This window comes from Puma concolor, chromosome A3, assembly GCF_028749965.1.
Source record: "Puma concolor isolate L17-30 chromosome A3, mPumCon1.1.hap2, whole genome shotgun sequence".
Taxonomy (NCBI): domain Eukaryota; kingdom Metazoa; phylum Chordata; class Mammalia; order Carnivora; family Felidae; genus Puma; species Puma concolor.
Genome location: NC_141669.1, coordinates 23,073,245 through 23,084,555, shown reverse-complemented (window position 1 = coordinate 23,084,555; position 11,311 = coordinate 23,073,245).

Genomic DNA, 11,311 nt, shown 5'->3' with positions numbered 1-11,311 from the left:
CACATCCCCACCAGAGCCGTACAGCTGACGGTCCACGAACCTGAATTCAGTCATGTGGGCCCACCAACGACCCGTCATTATCACCCAAAGCCCATCATTTATATTAGCGCTCACTCCGGGTGTCGTACATTCTGTGGGCTCGAGCAAATGCATAACGAACGCCCTCTCTCCATCATTGTGGTATCGTACAGAGTAGTTTCACCGCCTAGAAATCCTCTGTGCTCTGCCCATTCAGCCCTCCCTCCCCTCTAACCCTTGGCAACTGATCTTTTTATTGTCTCTGTAGTTTTTCCTCTTCCAGAATGTCACGTAGTTGGAATCGTACAGTGCTGTAGCCTTTGTGGTTTGGCTTCTTTCCACAGAGTAATAGGCATGTAAGGTTCTTCCATATCTTTTCATGGCTTGGCAGCTCATTTCTTTAGTGCTGAAGAATATTCCAGTGTCCGGATGGACCACGGTTCATTTACCCATCCATCCACTGAAGGACGTCTTGGTTGGCATTTATGAATAAAGCCGCTATAAACATCTGCGTGCAGGGTTTTCAACTCTTTTGGATGAATACCTAGGAACACCATTGCAGGTTTATAAAGAGCAGGTTTAGTTTTGTGAGAAACTGTCAAATTGTCTTCCAAAGTGGCTATACCATTTTGTCTCTCCACCAGTAATCGTGTGGCTTTAATTTTTTTACTCAGAACTAAAAAGTGCCTAACTTATGACTACGTAGCCATTAGTTGGCAGAGCAGGGACCAACAAGCAATCCTTCTGGTTCCAAATTATGGGCGGTTTCCTCTGGCGGCATTGCCCATCCGCTAGACAGGCCCTCACAAACACATTCACACTTACTCGCCATTGCTTTTGAGAACTGATTCTTGGTGCGGATGTGTCCCAAAGCATTCCTTTCCCGCCCCATCTGGGAAAGGCCGCCATCTGGTCCCTGCAGCTGAGAGGCTTGTGATGCTCTTGCTCAGTGCCCAGGTGCGTACAGGGGCCAGTGTCCAGGTGTCCCACGCTTACCTGGACCTGGAGGAGAACCAGGTGGCTCTGGGAAGCCCTTCCTCCTTTCAGAGCCGACTCAGCCAGCCCCAGAGTCCTAGGCGTCACTGTGCCCCCATCAGGGACTGGCAGAGGAAGAGAAACTGCCCCCACACACCCACCTCTCACTCCAGCTACACGTCTGCCTGTCCTTCCTTCCTTCCTTCCTGAGGTGAAATTCACAGAACAGCATTAATCATCTTAAAAGTGTATAGAGTTCAGTGGCATTCAGTACATTCACGATGTTGTGTAACCACTACCTGTACCTACTTTTGAAACATTTGCATTATCCCCAAAGAAAACCCCACGAAGCTATCACTCCCCTTTCCTCTTTCTCCCTCGCCCCTGGCAACCGCCAACCATTCAGCCTCTTTGGGTTTACCTATTCTGGTTATAGAATAAACAGAATCTGTGTCCGGTTCCACACACATTTCTCAGACCACACTTTCTGTAACTTCCTGAGGAAGGAGGAGGAGGAGAGACCTCTCTTGCTGACTTTGCCTCTGGCCCCACCCCCTTGTCCATGGTGCCCTGTGCCTCCTGCTCACGGTATTTGTGGTCCAGCGAATCTACTCTATGGCATTTCCTATTTCTTTGAACTATTGTGAGCAAAGGACTTGGTTCATAAATTCATTCAACGAATAGCTCATGAGCTAGCAGGGGAGACAGGGGAACCGTCATTATGACGTGTGATCAGGCAATACTGTGGATTTTTCAGAGAGGCAGGGGAGCCATAGAAGAGACACATCACCGAGCCTCAGGGTTTGGGTGGTCAGGGAAGAGACCAGGGGGACGGGGACCCGCATCTGTCTGATCCAACTGTTTCCTTAGGACTTAAGAGAGTTCCTGGCACATAGAACCAGGATGAATGAACAAGCCAGTCAACCAATCAATAGAGCTCTCAGCTAAGAGCTGAAGGATGGATACAAATCTGCAAAGCATAGGGGCGCCTGGGTGGCGCAGTCGGTTAAGCGTCTGATTTCAGCCAGGTCACGATCTCGCGGTCCGTGAGTTCCAGCCCCGCGTCGGGCTCTGGGCTGATGGCTCAGAGCCTGGAGCCTGTTTCCGATTCTGTGTCTCCCTCTCTCTCTGCCCCTCCCCCGTTCATGCTCTGTCTCTCTCTGTCCCAAAAATAAATAAACGTTGAAAAAAAAAATTTTTCAAATCTGCAAAGCATATCATTTCATCATTTCATATCTGAAACCTTGGAGGCAAAGGTTCAGCCGCTTTAATACTCTGAAAGACATAGTCTCTAGATGGACACTGAAGGGGAGGCAGGTGGGAGATGGGGCCAGAGCATGCAGGGCCTTGGAGGCTACATGGAGTAGCTTGACTTTAACCTGAGTGTGAAGAGGAAGAATTTTAAGCACACTTGCATTTTAGAAACTCATCTTTCTTTTTTTTTTTAATTTATCTTTTTTTGACAGAGAGGGAGAGGAAGAGAGAAAGGGAGAGAGAATCCCAAGCAGGCTCCGCATGGATAGCGCAGAGCCCCATGTGGGGCTCGAACTCACAAACCGCGAGATGGTGACCTGATGGTGACCAAAATCCAGTCAGACGCTTAACCAACAGAGCCACCCAGGCACCCTTAGGAACTCATCTTTTTAATCCAGATTAGAGATTAGGATGATGTGATGATGTGCCAGGACAGACAGACATCGTTCTCGCCCTCCTCCAGCTGATGTTTCCATGGGAAACAGAGGTACTTGATACATCATATAAAATAATTAATTCAAAAGTCATAAGGGCACAAGGTGTTCTGAGGGATGCCATGGGTCAGGGAATTCCTCTTGAAGACAGTGACCTTTAAATCGAAACCTGAGAAATGAACAAGATTTGGTCAATTCAAGAGAGAGGCAAAGAGCTTTCCAGACCACCCGGAAGCTATTAGGAAGGTCCTGAGCAAAATGTGCTAAGAGGACTGAGAAAGGTCTAGTGTGTTTGCCGTGCATGGTGTGAGGCTGGGAGTTTGATCAGCTGAGGCTAAGGGATACGTGAGGCTCAGACCCCAAAGAACAGTCTTACACATTTTGGACTTACCCTAAGTCAAATAGGAAGTCTTGAATGATGTAAGCAGGATCCTATTTTGAAAAATGGAATAACTGGCATTTCTCTTTTGTGTTTCTGTGCATGTGACCTTCTTCCTGGTCACTGCGATTATCTGCTTGCTTTGGAAGTGAAGTTAGGATTATCGAAGACAAAAAATGCTGGGAAGATAAGTAATGTTTAGCTTCTGACATCCACGACAGAATTTTTTTTTTTCAGCCAGACAGTAGTCTTGAAAGTCCATCATTGTTAGGAAATGGGGTATTCTAGATGTCTGTAACTTCCTCTTTAAAAGATATCAAGAAGTACGCCTGCTGGTAGAGCTTTACTTCAGGAAGAAAACCGAGGAGAAAGCCCCGCTCTTAGGTTTGGAAAATATTGGGGAGGAGGCAAGAGAGGAAGGAGGTGTGGAAGGAAGTCAGGTGTGTGTCCTAATCATCCATCGTGCAAGTCCCAAGTGGAGGTGTGTTTGATGGGGGAGGGGGTGGTGGTTTCTCAGGCCCTGAGAGGCGATTTCTGTACATCTCTCTCTAGAGGTCATCACACCAAAGTACACATCAGTGTGGTTAGGCACAGGGAAGGTTTGAATTTAGCCTTCTCTCTTGGAGTTGTGAGTTCGAGCCCCATGTTGGGTAAATGTCACCTTCTCAAGCCACTCTGGTTCCCATATGGTGTTAAAATGATGGCAACACTAGAGCTTTAGCTGTGGGTTTTGCATAAGAAACTAACCAGAAGCGGATAGTTCGAAAGCCTAAGATTAAAAAAAAAAAAAAAAAAATGCATTGAACAACAAGCATTGACAAAGTCCTGTCACTTAACAGCTATTTCCTAGTAAAATGCTTGGGCCCCAGAACAGCAGGAAGTAGACTACGAACCCCCTGAAGCTCCCAATGCCCATTTCAAGCATAGCTTGAGGGGTGATGGATCAGGAAGAACCTCCCGGAAGGAAAAGCCCAGAGACAGACAGTGAATGAAAAGAATTCTTCCCAGTGAACAGAAAAGGGGCTGCCGGAGGGGGCTAACCAAGAATTTAACTCCACTGCTCAGGAGGGAGGCCTTTACTCCTCCGGCCTATTAGCACTGGATGCTTGCTACAAACCAGGGCCTGATGTGTTCCCATGCTTCCCTCTTCTGAATGGAGGTCTTCGCTGCAATTACCACGTCCCTCTTCCACCTGGTGTAGGGTGGCGTCTTTGAGCTTATTGTTTTCGCGTGGAGCTAAACTTGAAGCCCACGGAGAGGACTGCACATCGCCTGATGATCCTGGGCTCAGATCCGCATGAGGTTTTGGGATGGTCTCCCCTGGGAGGGGAGGAGATAATTCAGTACATGGGAAGAGGGGAGCACATGAATTTTTGGGTGGCCAAAGGGCCGACTCCAGCAGAAACAGCTAGTTGTTTACTCCAGTATCCATTCTCCCCTTTTTCCTTACGAACATAACCCCTCGTTTTCTTACTAAGACTGTATTTAAGATTGTGTATCTCAGACTCCCTTGCAGCTACCTAGCTCTGGCCTCAGGATTGTAAGTTCTAGCTAATAAAATAGAAACAGAAGCGTCCTAAGATTTTTCAGGGAAGGAGTCAAAATAAAAGCGGCCATTCCTCTATCCTGCTTCTTGGAAAGCAAATGTAATGGCCTGGGGTTGCTGAAAATTGGGTCATGGGATTTAGGGTCACACTTTGGGATCGGACAAGAAAGAACGGCTCGAGGGCCCTGGCCCCTGACAACCTCATGAAACCATGAGACGAGCCCTTAAACTCCAGCTCCAGACTTTTATAGGAGAGAATAAAACCCGGTGTGTTTAAGGTTCTGTTCGTTTGGATTTTCTGTCACAGGCAGCTGAAAGGAATCCTAACTGATCTATCTCTAGGGTGGGCTTTGAGCAGGAGGCTAACATAATCCGTCTGGGGGTAGGGCCCCAGAACCTGCAGCAGCAGGAAGCAGAGTGTTGAACATACAAAAGCAGTCTGGGCAGCAGCGTGGGGGTAGGGGAGGTGGCCACAGTTGTCACCGGGGAGGGGTGATGGGGCGGGGACCAGGATGGTGGCAGTGGGGCTGGATAGAACATTCAGATTTGAAACATAGTTAGGAGGTGAGGCAGTGCCCTGCACTGAGACGGGCGGTGAGGCAGAGATGAGGGTCATGGGCAGGAAGAGGGAAGCAAAGAAAATGGCACGTCCAAGGAGCAGTTAGCGGTGCTGGCCGCTGTGCAGTGGGCAAGGAGATGCAGGCTGTGATGTGTGGGATTTGGTCACAGGGAAGTGGTGTCAGGGACGTGGGGGTGGCAGCCAGCTGCAGGGGGTGAGTTGGGGAGGAAGTGGCCCAGCGAGTGGAGAGAATTCCTCCGAGGCTCTCCTTGACTAGGAAGCTAAAACTGGAGGAGGGGTCTAGGAAGGTTCTTGGCATTTTTTTTTTTTTTAAGAGAGAGAGTGTGTGTGTACAGAAGCTGGGGAAGGGCAGAGGGAAAAGGAGAGAGAGAATCTCAATCAGGCTCCATGTCCAGCGCAGAGCCGGACATGAGGCTTGATCTCCCGACCGTGAGGTCATGACCTGAGCCGAAATCAAGAGTCAGACGCTTAACCGACTGAGTCACCCAGATGCCCCTGATTCTTGGCACTTTTAAGATGGGTGAGACTTAACCTCGTTGAACGCTGATGGGAAAGGAAGGGCCCCTTGGAGAGGTAAAGGTCCAGGACAGAAGAGGAAGGGGAGGACACTGGCTCACGAGGTTCCCCGAGCACAAGGACCATGTAAGACCCGGAGCTGGCACTACAGGGAGCCTGGGGGAGCCTGGGGCTTCTCTGTGAAAGCAGGCAGAGGAGGGAAGGTGGCAGGCAGGCTGTCGATTTAGCGATGGCAGGGCGAGGAGATCCCCTATGGATGGCCCATACGCTTTCTGCCAAGTGGCCGTGATGTCATCCGTGGTAAGTGTGGTGGTAGGAGAAGATTTGGGAGAGACAGGAGGCAGCAAGAGAGAACATCTGGGAAACAAGAGAGAGAACTGGCCAGGAGCACAAAGGGTCGAGGCTCCGGCCGGGCTGGAGCCATGAACTGGTGGCGGCACCAATCTGCAAGCCTGGCTGGTTTTCTCCAGAAGGAAATCCCGAATCTGGCTTCGCACTCAGCAGAGCGTGTGCACCTGCAAATCCCGGACCCTCCTCGAATTAACACGCCTCCCCGCCCAGCTCCTCCGCTTGCCCTCTTGCTCCTCTGGTTTTTATTCCTGCAACCAGAGGTCTTGGATCCCCAGGAGCACCTTCTTGCCTCTCTGACCTCACTGCAAGCTCTGGCCGTCTCCTGGGCTGTGGGCAGGGCCTCCTCAGGGACCCCCCTGTCTCGGCTTCCTTTCTCCCCTTCACCACCCACCCCTGTCCCGCATTCTAATGCATTTCAACTTCTGAGTGTGACTGTCACTGTGTCACTCCCCATTCAAAACCACTCTGCAGCTCCCGATACTTCAAAATAAAAGCTCTCATTTCCGCTTACTTTTGGGATCTTGGCTTGAAAGCCCCTAGTTCTGGGAAGCCTTCCTAGACTAGAGAAAGTGTCAGTGGTCCCTGCACCTGCGACACCTTATAAGTCTTCTCTGAGACACTCCATAATTACTTGATCCTCCCCTCATTAACGATGGCAAGGAGTGTGAGCGCGTGTGCGTGCACGCGCGTGCACAGGCACATGCTCCCTTATCACCTCTATCTCCCCAGCACGAGCACATTGCCTGCCTGATGACTGATAAAAAGAACCGAGCCTGTCAGTAAGGCCCTGGGGGTCTCAGGTTAAATTTCCATCGCCCCATAAGTCAATCCATGCTCCAGACACTGGGGACTCCTTCCTAGTCCCCGAAGCTGCCTCCCACTTTCGTCCCTCACCAGGGGTCTTTGCTCCAACTGCTCCCTCTCGTACAGACATGCCCTCCTTCTGGCCCAGGGCCCTTCCACTGCGGATTCCACTGCAGAATCTTCTCTGAAACCCCCACCCGCCACAGGCTGAACCCCAGAACGTCAGCTCCTGGAATGCCTGCCTTCGTCAACATTTCACCCCCACCAGACTCGAACCTTGAGGGAAGCTTCCAGTTTGTAGTTAATCGATAACACATGAACAATGAAAACGTTTGCTTGTGAAGCTAAGAGCCATCTTCTACAAAACACTCGTCTAACTAGTGTCCTATGCAACTCTGTCCCCGATGGTGACTTTCATGGTGCCACACACTTAGTAGGGACACAAAAATATTCTTAAATGCAGATGATATTTTCTCCCTCATATGTGTAGGAATATGGTGGCGACAGTCTCCACCTACGCATTCATTTTGAAAATTAATTTAAACGCAGGTGTCCCGTGTTTACAACGTGAAAAGGATGTCTGTTTTCATCAGGGAACAAAGTCTGTCTTTTCAGGTTTATTCCATCTTTACTTGAGAAACAAACGCATGCCTTGTGCAGCGGATCAAGGTAGTGACTGTATTCACCAGTATACCAGACACACCACTGCGTAAGGGAAAAGGAATTTCTCCCAGAGCTGATAATTTCCAACACGTTCAGTAACGTTTGTCTCTCGGGCTTCTGAACGAGACCATGAATGTGTAGGTGCCTGAAATCTACAAAACACTAAAATAAGGGGGAAACTATATTGCTATCCATATATATGAGCTTATTTTCTGTGCTGATGTTTCAGGATGGTTTTTTTAGTTCAGAAAACGGACTCATTGGGATTCTGAAAAGTACTGCCTAGCTATAAATCCATGGAGACAGAAAGCAGATTGGTGCTTGCCAGGAACGGGGGGGGGGGGGGGGGGAGGGAACAGGGAGCAATTGCTTGATGGGTCAGGGTTTCCTTTTGGGCTGATGAAATGTTTTGGAACTAGACAGGAATCCGTGTTGCACAACACGGTGAAGGTACTACATGCAACTGAATTGTTCACTCTAAAAGGGTTACTTTTAGGGGCGCCTGGGTGGCTCAGTTAAGCGGCCGACTTCGGCTCAGGTCATGATCTCACGGTCCGTGAGTTCGAGCCCTGTGTCGGGCTCTGGGCTGATGGCTCAGAACCTGGAGCCTGTTTCAGATTCTGTGTCTCCCTCTCTCTGACCCTCTCCCGTCGTGCTCTGTCTCTGTCTCAAAAATAAATAAATGTTAAAAAAAAATTTTTTTTTAAATAAAAGGGTTACTTTTAGGGGTGTCTGAGTGGCTCTGTCAGTTAAGCGTCTGACTTCGGCTCAGGTCATGATCTCATGGTTTGTGTGTTCAAGCCCCATGTCAGGCTGTGTGCTGACAGCTCAGAGCCTGGAGCCTGCTTCGGATTCTGGGTCTCCCTCTCTCTGCCCCTCCCCCACTCACTCTTCGTCTCTCTCTCTCTCTCTCAAAAACATTAAAAAATTTTAAAAGAGGGGTGTCTGGGTAGCTCAGTTGGTTAAGCGTCCAACTTCAGCTCAGGTCATGATCTCAAGGTTTGTGAGCTCGAGCCCCACGTCGGGCTCTGTGCTGACAGCTCAGAGCCTGGAGCCTGCTTCCGATCCTATGTCTCCCTCTCTCCCTCTGCCCCTCCCCCACTCATGCTCTGTCTCTAAAAAATGAACAAACTATTAAAAAAATTTGTTTAAATAAAAGGGTTACTTTTAGGTTATGTGGACTCCACTTTAATACAAAAGTCACATTTCACTTACATAATACTGAATATTTTTCTGAAGGTCCTACAAGAGAAGGCAGTGCTGTATTCTAGAACAGCCCCAGATGGAAGGCTCCGTAGCACCCTGTACCTCACCTCTGGATAAGGAATGGGGTCCCGCCGTGTACAAGCAGGGCCACATCCTCAAAGCGTCCTCGGAGACATGCTGCAGAGCACCGGTACAGATGCCACTACAAACCAGGCCAAATGCTGCTGAAGGTTTGTATTTTCATCTGTTTCTCCTTTGGCTGACACTGGGGCTTGTTAAGGTGTTTAGTTTGATTAAGGAGTTTTCTAGCTCCAGAGGTGGAGCCCAAAGCAGATTTTATTTTTTCCTTTAAACGAGTGGAATTTTCCAGTGACAACAACCCACAGACGGTGGATCAAGCCCCGGACACTTTGCTGGGCCATCTGTCCACCAGCGCCCAGAGGAGAGGAAGGGGGAGGAGCCTGCCCACGGGGCAGAGTCGTGGGCTAACAGTTTCCCTCCACTTGGGGCAGGTTCTGCAAAGGCAAGGGCTGACTATAAAAGGGGTGGGTGGACTTGTCCTAACAGCTCACGGTTTCTCAGGAAACAGTCCTTTCATTGTCTTGTCCAAGGAGGAACCTACTGCCAGGATGTAAGAACAGCGTCGCGGATCAGGAGTGAGGCGGACCCGGAGGGGAGGCCATCAGCCCTCCTCCTTGCTGGGGCCCTGGGCCAGCGAGGGCTGAGCTGCCCATGCACAAATATCCCATCCGTCCTTTAAATTCGTGGGGCCCAAAGGGAAATCACACCTTTCCATTTCAAACATGGCACCGGAGCCCAGAGCCCAGTGGCTGAACTATAATCAGATTGCCTTAGTCAACTTTATAACCAAGGTCTATGGGTTTTAACCACTTACGTCTCCTCCTGATTTTAGTACTTCGTACCTTGTCACATGCCTTCATATACAGGGTGTCATTCAGTAGCCCAAGGGACAAATGCTGCCGAACGTCTTGGAAAATACTGACTCCGGAAAAATTCCTTCTCTCTCACGCAGTGGCAGTGCAATGAACAAAGAAAGCCTGGTGACAAAGTTCTGTGCACCTGGAGAACTCTAGGTCCAACAAAAGAGGGGAGTCCCAGGAATCTCTTGCCAACACATCCTTCCTCTACCTAACCCTTGAAACTCCAACTTTGTTGGAGATGTCATCAGTACAATTTGCCATAACCCAGGCCACTCCAACGGGTTTGGACCAGGATAGCCTAGACTTAGCAATGACTGAAAAGTTCCCTGAGAGAGGTAGGTCTAGGGACCCACCCGTGGCAGCCCCTTTTGGTTTTTCTCAAAACAAAAACAAAAACAAAAAACAAACAAGAGACTGAAGATCTGTCCGGATGCTTTTAAGGCATTTAGAGGCGCCCAAAGAGGCAGGACTGCTTACGACTCCATCTCCTAAGTGCCCGGCAATCATCGACCTCTCTAATTGCCATGTGGGCGAAGAGGTGGAATTTAAACGAAGTAGATTTCCAAGTGTTATTGAAAGATGAAAGGTGTTACGGAAGTGCCTGGGCATGAGAGGTGCGTGTAGACACGTGAGCACAGGCTTCTCTCTGGGCGGCACAGTCCCCAGAGCCTACAGAAGCCCGTGTGAACACTCCCAGCATCCGACACTTAACACCGCCAAGGGACACATTCGCTGTTCAGGAAGACACCTCTTTTCTGTGGTGTCTGCTGGGGCAGAGGAGGTCCCCGGGAGGTCCCACGCTGAGACTTGGGAGTGCCCCGTCCCCTAATGCCGCGGGCCCTCTCAAAACGGAAAGGGGGAGCTACCCTAATCCTTGTGGTGTGGGTGCTCTGAGTATACTATCATGACCCTCCCCCTCTACAGAGGAGGAGACTAAGGCTCAGAGAGGTTACATGGCTTCCTCCAGAACTCAGCAGCCACTGAGTAGTGAGGGCAGGCCCTTCTGACTCACGGTCCGCTGCTCTCGGGTCCTCCAGAGAAGGGAGCCTGCATGCGGAGCTTGTCGGAAGCAGACTTGCAGTGCCTGGTGTAATTTCAGGGGCTAATTCTCAGCCAGCTGCCAACCACAAGCACTAACTAATGACAGCCTGGCCACCCTAGCACTTATGCTGCAAGGCATAAGCAGCCCCAAACAGATGTTGCCCATTGACCCCGGGGTTTCCTGGTCTACAGGGCAATGGGGTCTGGGCTGACGCTTCTCAGTTTCACACCTAACAACCTGTGTCTTTTCAGGGAGAAAATCTGGAGATGTGATCATCCACTTAGGCGCACCCCTCAGTTGTTTTCCGAGGCCTTTCCCACACGTGATCTCATTCGACCACCTGGACAATGTTCGCGACACGTTTAATTGGTTCTTTGAAGATTCGTGGGTTTCCAGGACCAACCTGTTCAAACAAACTACCTCCAGGAAGGGACAGCACCTTGAACTTTTATTGGCTCACACCTTGGCAGTAGTTGGCAGCTAGCTGAGAATCAGGCCCTGAGAAAGGGGAACAGGATTGGGAGGAGTTGGGGGAGGTTCAAGAGGAGAAGCAGGAGAAAGGAAATGGGGGCAGCTGTGAGCCAGGGCCAGAGGCCCACCTC